At 37.1% G+C, this 19,175-nt stretch overlaps 1 pseudogene; it reads left to right on the forward strand.

Annotated features, from left to right (window-relative positions):
• The first annotated feature begins 6,324 nt into the window (after window positions 1-6,324).
• LOC150095137 (U2 spliceosomal RNA) lies at window positions 6,325-6,441 on the forward strand (annotated as a pseudogene).
• Window positions 6,442-19,175: the final 12,734 nt, after the last annotated feature.

Below are 19,175 nucleotides of genomic sequence, written 5' to 3' on the forward strand. Positions count from 1 at the left end.
ACAATTAAGTTCATTTTAAACCTTGAGAAACCTTGGGTCGAAAACAAGTACAAATATTATATGTATTAAATATTACATGCTTTGTGGATGACAAATGCAATTCGATTAACAGTTCATGCACAATATTCATAATGTTTTAATTTTTATGCATCAGTTGTCATTATATATCTTAAATACAACATTAGTCAAAAAATATATTCACTTTTTAATGCAGTTTGATAAAATTCTTATGATTATCTATTGTAAAAATTATTCTAAAAAAAAGACAAAGTTGTACAATAAAAACATTTCTAAAATAGAGGGCGCGATCTGAAATTCTTTTTATTTCAATAACATTTATTAAATTATGTGGATGTATTTTGAATCTCGTTTCGAGTTAAAAATAAATATAAATATAGTATTGTAAGTTAAGTATATTCAATATATATTTAATATTCAATATTCATTTAGTATTTCGAAATTAAATAAAGTTATAGATTAAAATATATTAAAACACCATTTACTTTTTCATATAGAGTTAATATTAAATCTGATGATAATTTTCGTTTTTTTCTTTAGTTGCCCCGAAATGCAGTAGTGCACCTGACCAGTATAATAAATGCAATTTTAAAATTTCACTATTTCACTTCCACCTGGAAACTGGCTGACGTAATTCCTATACATAAGCCAGGCAAAGAAAACCCCTTTTGTATGATATAAAATAAAAAAAGTCTTTGCCACCAATTTTTATTTCGCATATATTATTCTTATGAACAAGTCAGAAAGTACCCTTTAGGACTTCCAGGGTAAACGAATGCCAATGCTGTAGCCTGAGGCTCGGCTATTTCCCGTTACCCAGCCATGACTGGAGCTCTTTAGCTCAATAACACTCCATCCACACAGATTCTCTTCATTCAGATGACGGGATAAAGAGTCAAGGACTCAGTCCATCGCCCAGTTCTTTTAAGAACTAATAAACGTTTGGTGGATGGAATTGAGATGCGGTGATTAATACTCTTGGAGGGTAATGGATGGCAATGCTGTAGCCAATGAAGTTCTAACAGAGGCTCGGCCATTGCTGTTACCCTCCTGCCATGATCAGAGCTTTAATAGCTCAATAACACCTTATTCCTACACTGTCCTCTACAGATAACGGGGAAGATGAAAAGCATTCTTGCTTCGCCCCTTTAAGCCAGTCCTTATAAGGACTAATACAAGTTTGATATCTGTTTTTAAAATAATCTGAAACCCCAGTTCGGCGAATTAAAATGTCCTGTTGCAAATTATTATGCTAACGAGGACTTCAGAGAAAGCTGATTTTATATTACATGGCATGAAATATTTATTTATAATGAATCTTATAGAAGCGGGAAATAGTATGAGGGCAATAATATGAGACCTAGGTATCACTTTCTCTGGCATATAATGGTATATTCTATCATCTCGTTTGATGGAGCGAAATTCATCCAAATAGCATTACAGATGTTCCACGGTGAATGCAAGAAGCATAATTACTTACTCTACATTGAGGTTTTTCGACATCTACCTTTGCTGCTACCTTAAAATGTAGTCAGTCATAGATTTCGTCAACGATCAATAGACAACGTGGATATTACGGAAATATCCATGATTTTCCATGTCTATTACTTTAAACGACAACAATGTCTCTGGATAGCTTTATTAAACTTTGAATTCTTCCACAGAAAGACAAAGAGGTTTCATATTTGGCATGCCTTAACATCCGATGCAGTGTAGCCACCTACAGAAAAAAATATAGCAACACGTTAATGATATATTTTACATTACCTATAAGATTAAAATATATCTAATAAATATTTCTTTGGATGTTTCTTTAGTAAATAAATAAATATTGTCAACATTTAATAAATCATTAAATATTTCTTTTCAAACAATAGATTGTATATATATTTATATAAATTCAATAGTGGACAATGTTCGTTCACTTAACTAGTATATAGCAACCGCGAATATAGCTTTTTTTAAAGGATTTTTGTGATTAGTTTCACGTTGAAAGATATCTCTTTAGATCTATCGAAGTTGGAACGATATTTATTTGAGCTTATCCTGACAGTCACTAAATATTCCAAGAGTCTATTCTGCTATCTCTCTAACGTCTTGCGAATGTTCAAAATCGACGTGGGTGCATCATGTTTTGTATGATTACTGTAAAAGGAAACAAGGAAGTCCATTATCATATCAATTTGCGCACATAGTGCTGAATAGATTATAAGAATCAGTCATATTTAGACAGCTTCTCTCGCTGCATATGACAGCATTTTATTTTTAAAATATGGTTCTCACTTCTATTCTATATTCCGAACTAGAAGGGGGGGGGGGGGCAGTAAAACAAGCTACACTGCTAAGCATCTTTAATACAACGCATGAAGCATTTGACAGGAAAGAGAAGACACGTATAAATATGTACGCTATCTTGTTACCCCATCAAAACAAGTTGTGGCATGACATATCCCCCCCCCTCGTATCTTATCCCATAGAGGTTCATCTATCTTAGTTGTAGTTAGCACTGCCTCTTGACATACCCAACACCAAGAATAACCAATAATTTTGTTTAAGAAACTTGACGTACGTTGTAAATATTAGACTGTTAAAGAAGAAATGATAATGGCCACATTTTCGACAGCACCATAGCGAGTTACTTCGCTACTGTATAGCTATTTATAACGCTATCATCTCACATTCGAGTTCCACTCCCATATTTCTCTGTTTACTAAACGCATAAATAAATTCCTACTACAAGAAGACGCATCTGGTATCTCTCTCACGTATACAAATCAAGGAAATGAATAACATTTTTGGAAATGCACGAAGTTTGATTCAGTCAGTAAACTAATGGGTAACGGCAGCCAAGTACTTTAGTCTGTTGAAACTAGTTGTCAAAATGCGTGTGTTTAGATTATTCTAGAAATGATGTATGTTATGACACATAACCGGTAGATGGCGCCATTGGTGAACAATATGGAAATTTATCTTTCGGTTTCTGTATTGTTTATTTTGATAATAAGATATCTAAGTAAACATCTTTTAGTGTGAAAGAAATCCAATAGTTGCTTAATTACATTTTTTAGAGGTGTTGTTTATCCACTACAAAAGATGTAGGCGTAATTTAGTTTACTTCATATCGAAGATAGCAGACAAAACTTCTTTTTTTCTTGTTGTTATAGATTTTAAAAAGATTCTGCTTCTTCGTGTGAGTTTAATTAGCTAATGAATGTCTTTCTGCCCAGCTAATTTATTAGTTGAGGGCCATAAAACATCACGCGATTAAAAATATCGCTCGTACATATATTTTTCTTGCACTTTTCCATTAATTTTTTTGTGGTTAAAAACTTTGTTAAATTATTCACACCTGGGAATTCTCTCGCACAATTCGAACGGTAAGATTATGCAAAGATTGGTACTAGAAACACTTCTAAATGCTCGCAAGGGAATACGGATTTTTAAATATTTCGGAATGATAAAGTGGAAGTAGCTAGGTGATCAAACACACGATAGGCATTATCTGTTGGAAACAGTAGATGTCAGTGTGATTCTTAATGTATCTACCGGTTCCTGAGGGGGTCTAAGGGGGGAGGGGGCGAAAAGTATCAAATTTCAAACAATATACCTGTTTGAAAGATTTATTAATAATTATGTCTCATAGGAATTTCAAAAAGAGACAAATTAAGGTGCTAATGATTTTAAAAGCTAGCAAGCGAGGCTGTTTAGATAAATTGGGCGATAACAACTTTTGCATTACTCCGTCTACTAATAATAGCTTGAAAGTAATGGTTTGCAAAGGGGCGGATGTTGATAAAGTGGAGGGGCAACGTGTGGGTGGGAATCTAGAGTTAGGTTGATTAAATATTGTTATAATGGCCTCGTATGGAGACGAAGAAAGAGATTTAAGTTTAATCAGTGGTTATGAAAAATTAACAGACGTTCTTCAGGAAGAAGACCCTTTCGATGACAAAAATGGGTGTTAGCAGATTGTCATTTGAAAAAATATCCACTTGAAATCCTTTAATATCCGTATTGATACTGAATGAAATTTGATTATAATAAATTGTAATATGGCATATTTTATTAAATGCTATTAAAAAGCTACTAAACCACCCGACGCCACAAATAAAATATTAATACGAAGAATGCAAAAGAAAGCGTTTGATACAACTAGTTCTGTGCGGTTTTTTTTGCGTGTTGCTTTACTAAAGTTTCTCTCACAAGAGGGCGCACTAAAAACAGCATCTCTGAATCGAACACTACAATATTACTTTGCCAGACGTAGCAAATAGGAAGTTTAAAGATTGTCCTGTGATTATCCACCGTTTTATTTCTTTTATATTTTTAAATAGTCAATTTGTACTTCCCAGAGCAAGTAAGAAGCCTAAGAAAAGCAATAAACATAATGCATTAATTGACATTACACTGGCATAGTCCTTATAAGGACTGGCTTAAAGGGGCGAAGCAAGAATGCTTTTCATCTTCCCCGTTATCTGTAGAGGACAGTGTAGGGATAAGGTGTTATTGACCAATTAAAGCTCTGATCATGGCAGGAGGATAACAGCAATAGCCGAGCCTCAGTTAGAACTTCATTGACTACAGCATTGCCATCCATTATCCTCCAAGGGTATTGGATTGAATGAATCAATCACCGAATGTTTAAGTAAAGGTGATATCTCAAAAATATCGGACGATCTCTAGGCCACTCATTCGTGGGCGAAAGACCGTCCAAATCTCCGCGTTGGTTCTACTCAGTGAAACTCGACCACCGAGCAGAACCGCTCATTCCGAAGAAAATAATTCACCGGCAAGTACCCCTCAGCGGGCCGTGCCGGAGAACACTTTCCCCGGTGACTCAATTTGCTCCCTTAGGGCAAAACCTAAGAGAGCGAACTCATTAACCCAGGATAACAGCAACAGCCGAACCTCAGTTAAACTTCATTGGTTCAGCATTGCCATCCGTTACCCTATATGGGCATCTCATATAAAATCAATCACCTCATCTCACGGTCGATTGATTCACTCTAAATCCTCAGCCATATACTGGCCTTCCTTATAAGGACTGGCTTAAAGGGGCGAAGCAAGAATGCTTTTCATCTTCCCCGTTATCTGTAGAGGACAGTGTAGGGATAAGGTGTTATTGAGCTATTAAAGCTCTGATCATGGCAGGAAAGTAACAGCAATAGCCGAGCCTCAGTTAGAACTTCATTGGCTACAGCATTGCCATCCATTACCCTCCAAGAGTATTGGATTGAATGAATCAATCACCGCATCTCACGGTCGATGGATCATTCCCAACCCCATCATATACTGGCCTTCCTTATAAGGACTGGCTTAAAGGGGCGAAGCAAGAATGCTTTTCATATTCCCCGTTATCTGTAGCGGACAGTGTAGGGATAAGGTTATTGAGCTATTATTAAAGCTCTGATCATGGCAGGAGGGTAACAGCAATAGCCGAGCCTCAGTTAGAGCTTCATTAGCTACAGCATTGCTATCCATTACCCTCCAAGGGTATTGGATTCATCCTTATACTGGCCTTGTTTAAACTTAAAAAAAAAAAAAATATATATATATATATATATATATATATGCATACATAATTTAATTAAAGAGGTGTGACTAGCTAAGCTTATAAAAAAAGAAAAAAGAATTAAACTCTCTTTAAAATATCAACAGTAATCGACATTTTAATATTTTATTTGTTATTCATTTTATCATATATTTAAATTTTAAATATTTTTATTATAAAGGGTGCAAATTTGAAACAAAACGAAATTAAGATAAATCCTATTGAGCAGAAAGAGGTAATATTATTATAATTTCATGTTTGATTAAAATGAAGAAAAAAAATAAAACGATTAAAAATTATTTTCTAAATTGTATAAAGTATTCCTACAATAAAATTAATTTTAATATTATTTTAGCAACTTTAAAGATATTTTAAATTTCTCAAGACACCATTATATTTTTAAGAGAAATAATTATAAAAGAAAATTGAATTCTTTTTAACTTCGTTAGAAGATATATATGAATTAATTCAATCCAATACCCTTGGAGGGTAATGGATGGCAATGCTGTAGCCAATGAAGTTCCAACTGAGGCTCGGCTATTGCTGTTACCCTCCTGCCATGATCAGAGCTTTAATAGCTCAATAACACCTTATACCTACACTGTCCTCTACAGATAACGGGGAAGATAAAAAGCATTATTGCTTCGCCCCTTTAAGCCAGTCCTTATAAGGACTTAACTTCGTTAATATATAATTGACACTGTTATCTCATCTCACGAATCGCTCAGGTTTCCCTTCACATAGCGTGATAATCGATCGCTTCTCGGCCTTTTGGCTGAGATCAAGTGTGTAGTTTCTGTTCTTAACCGTTAATATTGGTACGAGTCCCATCGGGTTTCACGATATTTAACCGGAAATTTACAGAACTTCCTAAACCCCGGACTGGGGAAATATCAAACACTTGGTGGTGGGAATAGTTAGGCTCCCCCCATCTGATCATTCCCTCCATTCTGTCGCGTGTGCTGCGTACCCTCGGAATTGAGGTTGACGCCACAAAATACCGGCAAGGGCGATGGCGAAAGCTATCATAGACTGCGTCGGCGCAGAGAACATTTTTGGATTTACCCCTTATGGGAGAGGAAGATACCAGGTAGTGACCAAAAATATGGAGACCAGAGAAAAGCTTCTCCAAGGGCTTGACTGTGATAAAGTAAAAGTATCTCCCTTCATGGTTGATACTTCCTGAGAACCCTTAAGATACCACGATTTCCCCTAGAATATGCAGAGAACAACGATATAATCCATAGCGTATTCTCTAAGTGGGGAGTTGTACGGGAAATCCAGGTTCACAATGACGCAGACAATCCTGAGTGGAAGTCAGGGGAGGCAACCATCTCTCTTGAAATGAGGACCGAAGTTCCTAACTTTGTCCTCATAGGATCTGCCCTGGTAATGGTAAATTACCCAGGCGTCAAAAAGCAATGCTTTAGATGTGGTGCCTTCAATCATCTTGGGGCAGACTGCCCTCGCATAAAATGCCAGAACTGCCTAAAAATTGGCCACAACCAAGAAAAATGTGAGGCAGCTTGTTTGAAATGTGGGGTCACTGACCACAAAGTCGACACCTGCCCATCCAGAACCCTCGCAGAGAGGATGGGTGGTGCAATCACATCAGCAACAAAACCAACTAATGAAAAGGTCACAACACAGGAAGAGTTTCCGCCTCTTGAGGCCACTCCTGATCATGCCGCCATGTCTAAGACAACGAAAAGGTCCCGTAAGGGAGGGAAACCTACCAGAATTGCAGAGACCAGCAATACGATCCCAACAGAAGATGCTACCACTGCCAATATAGACATCGCCAATTCAGATACAGTAGAAGAAGCTGAAGTAGAGATGGAGACGAACACCAAAACTTCCAAACGGCCATTAAGTCTGCAGGAAGAAGAGGTGACAAATCTCAAAACAGCAAAAGTATCTGAAACCGAACACCTAGAAGTCCCTCATGCAAAAGCAGGGGAGACTCTAAAACATCTCCTTAGAGGTATGCCCGGGGTGGCAGAAAAGTTTAAAGAGGCAATAGATAAAGTAGGAGAACCTGAACTCCTCCTCACAGGGAAATATGGACCCGACATCGTCAGTGCAAAATGGGGTGACCTCTTCGTTGATGACATCAGTAAAATCACCCCTGAGCAAGTAGAGGTAGCCCTGGATATAGACGAGGAGGCAGCTTCGGCGTTCTACATAGCTCTCTGCAAACTAGACATGGCCTAGGGAAGTGAGGTGGCCAAAAGAATCATAACAGCCCAAAACAAAAGCAAGGAACATTAACCACCTTGTGGATTTCTGTACTCAGCTTCACTGGTTTTTAGCTCCCACAGGTGGGGGAGGACCTGAGAACCCGAGCGGCGAAGGCTTACAGCAAGGCGGTGCAGTTCCTTGTGAGCTGCATCACTCGGGCCAGATCCTTCCTCCACCTCTAAGTTTACCTTTCCATTCCTTCTCCAAATCTATTCTCTCTTTGTTTTGTTACATGTTTCTTTTTTAGGATTTTTCCTTTTTTTTTTAAAGTGAAAAATCAACGACCGTTTTAGAAACGCCCCTGGAGGGCGAACAGCGAAAACAGGTCAGCTGAGGCCTCTTTTACCTACTCTACCACTATGCACTCTATCTTTATTTCCTCTCCTACTATCTGCTGACTCTCAACCTATCTTACTCTACAGGCCAATGATGAAGTTTGTTGAACTCACAAAATAGGGAAAGAAAAACCTTCACTTCCGTATTATCTATCTCTTTAGTCGAAAGAGATAAAATATACAATGGATGGGAATCGAATGCAGTACTTTCTGATTAAAGAGCTTTTTTAACAAGAGTAACAATTCCCTTTTCGCGTTGCCTGAATATCAACATTTTGCGATCTCTCTCTACACAGCGCACTGTTTGGAGACTATTTTTACTTCATCAGGTTCATCTACTATTTCTGCAGGAGACTCCTTTTTATCAGTTTTGAGACATTGAAACCTTTACCAGAAGCTTCCCTTTGCAAAGCTTCTGGTGTTTTGAAGAGCGCTGCGCGAGGGAGGGGAAGGTGAGAATCCTTGTTCGCCGGCCTAAGAGGTTTCTTCAATGTACGAAAAGATATTGCAGGACGTCTCTCTCTAGACTAGACTAGAAGATTGGGGTTAAAACCATCCCTTCCCTCACTGTCTCTGCCCCTCATAATACCCGCCAGCGATTTAGGTTCTTTACGTCCCCAGAACCCTATTTTCACGAGGTTCAATATATCATCGCGGGGGTAGTTGTACTGGAACTGTATTGTGGACGCACGATATGACAAAGTGGGCAGTAACAACAATTCTGGTACCGGTGGCTCTAAGGAACTGCAATTCTGCTGTGATAATGTCGACCTCATTGACATCTGGATGGAGCATAATCCAAGCAGAGTCGGTACCACATGGTCGCGAAGAAGAGTCTCAACGAGACTCGACCGCTTTTACATCTCCAGAAACTTAGAGCCACGAGTTATTTCTGTGAGGCATAAAGCGGTTGGCAGTTCCGTAAAAGACCATAAAATGGTTCTATTAACAGTAGAACTACCCGAGGTTGGTGACACATCCAAAGGACCTTGGAAACTTCCTCCCAACTTCTCGAAAATGCATAACGAGGATTTCCAACAGTTATGCGACAAATAGAAGAACACTCACTGGGACTGAGCCGCATGGGCCACCTTTAAAAACGAGGCAAAATCGTTCTTGCAGAATTACTCGAAAGAAAGAGCGTGTGTCCAAAGGAAAACAATGAGAGATCTGCACCGAGAATTAGGGTGGTACCGAGCGAACCAGAGAAACGGTATTTTCCCAGTGGTTCCTCTAATTAAAGGCTTGGAAATCGAGATAGAGGCATCGAAGAAAAAACGTCGACTAGCTCGATTTCGGAGCCAGGTTGTTTATGCATTACGGAGGAACAACTTCCGCCGCGATTTACAATCGGCAGAGCACAGCAGCCTATGTCGAGAAAACAATTCGGCAAATCCAAGTCAAACTTTCATGACCACGGGAGATATCCTGCAGCATTTTTTTCATCCTTATTCGAAAGCCTATTCCGATGACGCCGGGATGACAGGCGACTTCAACGCCTGGAACATTCATGTACACTTGAAGGTAGACCGATAACATCGGAAGAGGTTATTTGGGCTTGCAAACAACTAAAACACAGGAAAACCTCCAGCCTGGATGGACAGGGATTTTATTGTTTTATCGGTCTCTCTGAAGCTTCATCTTGCCTATTCTGGTCTCAATTTTTAATACATTTTTACTCTACTGGACACGTACCTGCTGACTTTGTTAGTGGGTACACGATTTTAACCCCAAAAAGGGAAGAGACCTGAATGGTGTGGGTAACTGGAGGCCCATTTCCTTGACCAATGTGAATTACAAGCTATTCCCAAAAGTGGTGCGTGATCGTCTGAAATTGGGAATTGGGAATGTGCTTACCGGTACTCAAGTGCACGGAGTTCTGGTTAAGTCGATGGGACTCAACCTATTTCTGATAAGAGATCTTATTCTCCTCGTGACGAACAAGGAACTTCCACTCGCACTCGTGTCAGTAGATTTGGAAAAGCGTTCAATAGTGCAAAGCACAACTTCCCACACCGTAGCGAAGGAAAAGTGGGTGTGACTTCTTGGGTAAGGGAAATAATCAAAAGCATCCACAACAGAACAACAACATCTATCGCCAAAAATGGGTTTCTCTCTGAACCCATTCCCGTACGCAGAGGAATTCCACAAGGCTGCCCCCTGATCCCCTTCTTTTCTCTCTAGTACGAACCTTTTTAAATAGAATTCACGAGTCTCACGCTGTGAGAGGAATACCGCTACCTATCGGCTCCCAACAGACCAAAAATGTGTATATTGATGATATTGTTGTCCGGTTCACTTATATTTTCTTCGGCATACTGCGACAGTGTAGCGTGCTCAGTGGTCTTCGCGGTAGCCCAGACAAAAAAAAATCAAAGGTTTTCGAAAATTCGGCCCTGCCAATCCTCCTTATGATTTGATATCGTTGATATGGTGTCTCTTCCTTGGAATTGTCCTCCTTGCGAGCCCTGTGTTACCAGGACAAAAACTACTCAATTCCTGTCGTGACAAACTCACTCCTTTTGCACCAAATTATGTCTTTCAACGGTAAAGCGACAGTCCTCAAAACCATCATAATAGGAATGCTGTTACGCACAATCAATATAACAAACATCACAGACGCACAACATAACGTTATTTACAGGCAGCGCCTCCACTTCTGGAGCCACAGGAAACACGAGGTATGCAGGACTACTTTTCGCCATCTCCATCCCAGCGCAAGGAGAGCTTGTCCTGCCGATCTTGCAATATTTATATTTCACTGTTCGAAGCATTGGCATCAAATCACCCACCTGGCAGTCTAATTAAATACTTCATTGGATATTTCCTACCTTGTATGCAAGGTAGGAAATATCCTTCCTTGCATATGGTATGCAATATGCAAAACACTAAAAATATTTGTTACAGATGGGATTGGTTCGGGTGCTTCAGCTTAACGTAAAGCAGCTGTATTGATAACTTTTCGATTTCTTTGGTTTTGAGATGCCTAATCTGGGCACGAATTTAGAGGCGGAATTTGGCTTGGAAAATCGCTTACGGTTGACTCTCGGTGAAACCAGTAAAATCACAATATCGTCGTCGACCTTATGACCCCTTTTACGAACTATGCCGTGCATACTTCGTGCAGCGCATTTAGAGGAGGCTAGGTGAACTGCTTAGGATCCCATGTCAACTTTCTCTGCTCTTGTAATTCCCCCCTCAGTGACGAAAAACAGAAAAATACCTGATTTCCTCATCAACGTTCTAAAGCAGGATTTCCCAAACTGAGAGGCGCACCCCCCCCCCAAGAGAGGTACGAACAAAGTCCAGGGGAGATGTAAAGAACGTTTTAGTTGTATATTGTTACAATAAATCCAGTTTCATTGAACTTCAGAGCAAAATTTCCTTAATCAAAATCTTCATGAATAATGCTCTTTTAGCCTTATTCCCATTTGCTATGCGAATCTGGATTTTCAACATTAGTGTGAAAACAAAGTTTAGAAATCGATTGGATGACGGACATGATATCCGCCTTGCACTTTCAAAGACTGTTCCTTGATATTTTCTGTCCTAACGGGTCGACATCCATCTCATTCAAGCGGTTATGAAGAATTATACACTTATTTTCTAGTTGTTTAGGATAAATAATTTCATTTGAACATGTTTTATTTTTTATATCTTTATTAAAGATGAGGTTCGTTGTATTGTTTTCATTCGTTTGTGTTCATTTTAGTGAACTGCTATTCTAAAGTATTCCGTAGAGAAGATACATAAAATGCAGCTCCCCACTGAGGAAAACAGGATCTACCATCGTATTAGGGACTGCTTCTCCGCCTATCTCCCTCGATTTCTGGAGCAGGAAAGGTACCTCTGGGCGAATCACAGTTCCTAAGGAGATGGTGTAGGCCTCCCACCATATGCCGTATTACACGGGGAGGGGGAGGCGAATCGAAGGCTAACATCAGTGACTGCATGGTGTTTTGAACGCAGATGTTAATCTCGTTATTGTCGTTTTAGTCTAATGTCATTTTATTCCAATGTAGGGGTGGTTGTCCTGAACAAACTTGGACTGAGAAGGCCAAAAAATGAGGCGGTTCTGATCCCTTTTAGGAGAGGATCTCCCGGGCCAGGTCTCCCCAATTTGTTAACATGTTTTTATTTTTTTTATCCGTTTATTTAGGTTTTTCATCTCTACTGGTTTTTATTGTATTTTTAATATATTTTTATTTGTTTACTCTTATTAAGTTTGTTTTTTTTTCCTTTTTGGGACTTTTCCTTTGATGAGTGAAAAGTCAAACGACCTTTTTAGAAGTGCCCGGTGGGTCAACACCTAAAACTGGTCAACTGAGGCCTCTTTCTCTCCTCTATCACTATTTCACTCTATCTTTTTATCTTCCTCTCTCTCTCTCTCTCTCTCTCTCTCTCTCTCTCTACTGAATGTCAGTCATTTTATACTCAAAAGGCCAAGGATAAGAGGCTTGAACTTACACAATATATTATATTACGTATGTCCTTATATAGAGAGTTGTGAGTTAGCTGGTCTCATACGGATTCAGGGTATTTTCCACCCGGAAACTCGGGTTTTTCGTTCACCAGAACAGGCAAACCGGTCCTGTAAACACGCATCTACAGACATAGGACACAAAGGGAGGCATAGGACCAACCACTTTGTCCACTAGACGGTCGCGGTTGTGAAGTCCACAGCTAAAGAACCTCAATAGTTCGTGAAAAGCTTAAGAGAAGACATGTTATTATATACAGTACCGTCGACAGGGTTTAGCATAGAAGCAGCCTGCCTCATGGCGCGGCTTAATAAGGGCGCTCGTTCAGCCATATTGCGATAGGCGCCATCACTACGCTAACAAGAATTGTTAGCGTAGTGATGGCGCTTACTACGCTAACAATTCTTGTTAGCGTAGTAAGTGCGGGAAGAAGTTTTTCCAAGCTTAAACTGATTCAAAATGATTTGCGAACAGCAATGACCCAAGAAAGATTGGTTGGTCAAGCAACTCTATCGATAGAAGCGGACATAGCTTATAATTTAAATTTAGAAGAGCTTATGAACAGTTTTATTGTGCGATATCCCCGTAGAGCAAACATTTAATTAATATTATTATGTAATCGTTTTGCATTAATGTTTCTCTTGTAATGAAAATAAAACAGCAATTAGAGTTTTTCGTATATTTTTATCTTATAATCCATCAAGAGCAATATTTAATTGTTTGCCTCAGGGGGCGATGGCCCTGATTATATATATATATATATATATATATATACACAGATATTCCTTGCTTAACGCAGGATTTAATTAACGCGGCGAAATTAATTGCGGCAATCTTTGGTTATACGCGGCAAGAGTTTTGATTAACGCGCCTTTAATCCTGCGGAGCTCGCAGCTGATCTGACAGATACATGCAAAATGTTTAATATAAATATTCTTACACAACCCAGTGTAAGAATTCTTACACAACTCCGTAGCTTGGAGGTCATGAGCAGCTGTGCATTCATATGTTATGAGTGATATTCCGCACTGCTTTTTTGCTGTCAGTTTGGTTTAACGCATGTTATGTAAAGGTTGGTGATATTTGACAGTAAATTGTATCTGAGAGATACCGCGACTTCCGATGTCAGTATAATATGTTTAGTTTAGTTGTTTTTTTTTTATTCTTTGTTCAATAATTTCTAGAGTGTAACTGAAAATAAATAAGCCATCATGTATTACTGAAAAGGGAGCCAAAGGCTTATTTATCATAGGAGATGTGCTTTACATTATGGAAAATACTAAGGAGAGGGATCTGGAGCTTACCCCACCTTTACTACGAGTTGCTCATAAGGTTGCTTATGCTTGCCTCCGCCGAAACTTTTAGTTTCTATATATTCGGCACGAAACTCTTGTAGTTTCTCTATTCGGCTATGAAATAGTGTTGGATTCAATATCCACTTAATTTGTACCATCAGGTATTATATTTGCAGTGTTTTTTCTTTATGTTTTATTGCTTGTTTGTCGAGGTCTGGAGAGTCATTTTGCTTGTAATCGTAGAATTTATGCTGATAAGAAAAAAATGAAAAACTGTTCAAACGACTCTTGATAACTTATTTTGATAAAAAAAAAAAATTGCAGTAAATAATGTAAGTATTTATTAAACATTTACTTTGCCCTCATCTTTGATCTTTCCTAAAAGAGTACCACATAAAACGAATTATTTTTATAATTCGTTTTATGTTACTGTATTAGATTAATACAGTAATCGATCATGGACGAATTGTAATTTTTACCATTGATTATTAGTTTTGATTTTGATATACGCGGTAACATCGAGGAATTAATTAACCGCGTTAATCGAGAGATACCTGTATATATATTATGACGCATTTATTTTATAGTATACTGTTTTATAAAATATTTTGTGTGTCTATATAATATCATATTAAAATTATAAAAAGAGCTGATACGCACCACTAAGCTGCATGTATTATAAGAAGAAAAAAACGTTGGGTGATGGATTATGTTCTCTTGAAGTGTCTACAACTTTTTTTTGGAGTCGAAGAGAATGAAATGAATTGACCCTTGACAAGAACAACTAACATGCAGTAGCAGAATTAAACGAATTATACAGCAATGGGCTAAAAATAACGACTCCTTTTCAGTCTCCATTTTCAAATTATTAGCACTTTAGTTCTTTTTAATTATAAAAATTGCCTTGCCATATAATAATCCGTGTCGCATATACACACCAGTGGGCTATAACAATTTTTTTCGGCACTGGGATTAATTCCGTGTCTTCTGAAGAACGACAGAAATGCATCGAAACGTTAGCATCGGCCAACCTGTGCACTGAAATTTAATACACTTAATGAATGTTAGTGAAAAAGTGACAAGTAAGTAAGTATGTTTTAAAAAAGACGGGAAATATTAACAAATGGTTGTGATTGGTGTCACATCCCTTCTCTGTTCTTTCTGAGAGTCTTGTAAATTAGTGTCACAGTTCATTGCTGCATGCTCATTTGTCGCCTTGCATTTTTTCTTTCTTTTTTTTTTTTTTTTTGTGTGTGTGCGCGACAGACATGTTTTGCATCTCTTCTATCCCAGCCCAATTCTGTCTTGACTAGCAGCTATCCCTGGAGTGTTCTTCTGATTGCAGTCAGTTCCGGTGATATTTATTTCAAGTAAACAGTTGACTGCCAGAGAGGAAGACACGGTTAATGGCTTTGTCATTCCGAATAGCGAATTCTCATTAACGAAGTACAAACGCGTAAAACTAACGGTTTCATCGCCTTGTCTTCACTTGAACATAGAGAGATACATTCATGCCTCTAATTGCATCTATACAACCTGCCACTACCATAATATCACTTATCATCAGCAAAAGCAGAAAAAAAAAAAAAAATAACCCAAAAGAGCTGTTAGGCGGTGAGAAAAAGTATAGCTCCTTTGAAACAGTTTTCATCATCCCCAACTTATGAGAAAAGAAATAACAGAAGCCTTTTTTTAAGGTAATTTCAAGATATACACTCAGCGGCCATTGCAAAACGTCAAATTAAAAAAACCCTTAAATACAGAAAACTATTCCACTTAGATTTATATATTCATATATTTATTTTATTTATTTCATTATTCGAAATAACAATAATCCTTATCCTTATAAGGACTGGCTTAAAGGGGCGAAGCAAGAATGCTTTTCATATTCCCCGTTATCTGTAGAGGACAGTGTAGGGATAAGGTGTTATGAGCTATTATTAAAGCTCTGATCATGGCAGGAGGATAACAGCAATAGCCGAACCTCAGTCATAACTTCATTGGCTACAGCATTGCCATCCATTACCCTCCAAGGGTATTGGATTGAACGAATCCTCTCCGAAATATAACAATAACAAGCGTGTTATGCATTTAATATAATAATATTTCGTAAAATTATAAATGGCTTATTTATATAACTTTATGGTATTTATTAAATTTTGAACTAAGATAAAGTTTTTAAAAATAATTATATATATAATTAAAGATGACACTATTTTATATATAAAAAATATCGAATATCAGTGAAATACAAAAGAAAATCTCCATTCATCAGATATTTAATTTTAGTTTTATAAGTACAGATTGCGAATTTTCGATACTAATAGGGTATATAATTGTAATTAATTGCAGGAATTTTTTGTCCTTGGGGATACTTATTATTGCATATTAATAAGCACACGCACATGGTTCTGCCTCAGTTCCTTCATATTCATTATTATTATATTTATTTTATTAAATATTAATTTATGTAATAATTTATTATTTTATTTTATCATTATTATTTCACCCAGCCTACATTTCGATCTGTTAATCATGTTATTTACTAGTTTCTGTAATACAGTGCTGGGGCTACTTTGCTTTTTCTATTGAGTTGCTACCAGATTTCTCCTTTTATTTCTATATGTGTTTCGTGTTACATTCTTTACTGATCTGGTTCTCTTAGTTTGCTCAAGCTATCTGTGATCGTCTTCTGTGGCTTGTTGATTTATTTCTTTACTTCTGTTTGAGTGGGTTTTCGTTAAACCTAGTTGTTGTCTATAGCGTGTCTATGTGAAGTTGTTTCCACAAGACTGCACATTTCTATGTTGCAATAATACAGTATTTTGCGTTTTTGTTTTTTATTTCTTGCATAATTTATATTTTCATTTGCACGGCTTTTAAAGATGTATTAGCTTTAATTCTTATATAGTTTTTTTCTTTCACTTTTCGTATATTTCACTGCTTCTTTTATCTTTTTTTCTTCTTCTTTTATTCATTGATTGGGTTTGCATTTCAGCAGGTTCTGTCGGTGAATTTAATCTTAGTATCAATAATAGACTCGGATATAAATTCCATCCTTGTTATTAGTGTTTACGATAAGAGTATTAATAATTTCATTTTAAAAATGCATATTTTAAATCGGCTTTGGTTTCGGTTATTATTGAAAACTGAGATTTAAAGCTGGAGTTGTCCAAACAATAATAAAGACCAGATGTGATTAAAGATACACGAATGCAAAGGATTTCCCATTTCGAGTGCTACATTATTCCACGTTAAAACCAAATTCCCCAAATCAACACTCCCTACTGTTAATACCTAAAATAGGTATAAATGTAATAAAACAAGTTTCAATGTGATCACCAAGAAGCGAAGAGATGTCCTGCACTAAAAAAACTTATATCTCCTAAAACTTCTCTTTCTAGAACAAGAATATGAGATAAAAGAGCTAACATGATCTATTTATTACGTTATATACAGGATTGTTGCATATAACGTTATATACGTTACGTTATATACAACAATCCTATACAATTCTCTTATTTTGTATAAAAAATAATAAAAATCCATCTTGTAGCATTTAGGAGAGCGAAGGGCGCTAGCGGCACTGCGTTTACCACAGTGTCGTATTGCTACGCGCGCAAGCATATGCACGTCATAGTGCGATGCGAGCTATTAGCGCGTAATGCGGCACTGTCCGTCGCGCAGTTCCACTGTTGTTTATATGCAGTTTACGCCAGTAGTAGAGTGTTCGTAGTGCTTATCGTGTTTACTCCGTCTCTTTAAATATTTGGACATTACAATTAAAGACATAACATTTGTTACAGTTTTTATTTTAGAACATAATTCGGGTTATGATAATGGATTTTATTTTTAAGTAATTTTGAATTATACCAAACTGTATAATTTTATCGATAATAAACAATTTCAGTAATATTTTTTCATGTTTAATTTTTTTTAAATTTTTACCATAATTTTGATATTTTATCCAAACTTTTATACACTGTACTTACAGTGTGTATGTATATTTCGAAAGTTGCAACACCCCCACGATTTCAAGCCACGAGCCGCCACTGGTTATATACCAACATCACAAGTAGTTTGGAGAGTACAGATTAAGAATCTTACAAATATGTTAGATTAATTTTATTTTTATAGCTGCATAATCGTACTGAAGCCAGATATTAGATTAACAGAGAATGGTCTATGAGTATAACCAGATACACTGGGTAATCAGTAGACCAAAAACTCTTTCTATTCATTGCAAAATCAAAGAGAAGATGAGGATTCATTATAAGTTTAATGACCATGTTTAGCATTTCCCTGACATCTTTCATACGACATACACAATGTGCCCGTTAAGTAATGAGATTGATTTTTTACAGGACAGCCCTTTAAATAAAAGTAACAAACGTGTTTATAGTTTTGTCCGCTAGAGTGTGTTGTAATCGCAAGCGAAACTTTCGAATCGGATGACGCAGGTTTTCGCGCGGCAACCGATGAAGTAAGAGTTTGTGAGTAGAGCATGTCAGAAATTGTGTCATGGAGCAAAGAGATGTGATAAAATTTTAGTGCAAATTAGGAAAAACTGATACAGAAGTGTACCAAGACTTAAGAAAAGGTTTACGGCGATTACTACCTGAACCGCGCGCAGGGTTCTTCCTGGTTTTCAACGTTTAAAGAGGGTAGGGAGTCCCTGGAGGATGAACGACGCTGTGGACGGCCAGTTTCTGCATGGACAAATGAAAATGTGGTGAAAGCTAGCGAACGTCCGTATAAATTTGCAAAGAAAATCGTAATATCAGAATGCATGTCCGGATTAAAAGAACTTACAGAATATTGTTATATAAATATGATCAAAAAGAGATTAACCGCTTTCAGAGCTTGATAAACAAAGTAAAAACACAATAATAATAATTTTCAAATACAGACTTTTTTTGTTAACGTAAGTCTCGATATTATGTTGTTATATTTCGCGACTTTACATATGTAGATTAAAATTAAATCTTGCTGTTTCTAGATATGCTTTTAGCTATGTATGTGTAGTATAGAAATGTACAATACAACGTGTAATTATGTTATTTATATTTTTGTTTAATAATAAATATATTTAAGTTTTTTTATTATATATAAATATTATTACATAACAATAAAGCAACGGTAATTGTATAATTGATTTTCCTTTAATATTTTCCAAATGGCTTGTAAATTTAGCGCCTCCGTATTGCACTCGATTGGAGAACCTTCCTTTAAGTATGGACAGGAAGATATTGGT

The sequence above is a fragment of the Typopeltis vanoorti genome, chromosome 21 (genome assembly GCF_054136105.1).
Source record: "Typopeltis vanoorti isolate ZY-2024b chromosome 21, IOZ_Tvanoo_1.0, whole genome shotgun sequence".
In the NCBI taxonomy this organism is placed as follows: Eukaryota; Metazoa; Arthropoda; class Arachnida; order Uropygi; family Thelyphonidae; genus Typopeltis; species Typopeltis vanoorti.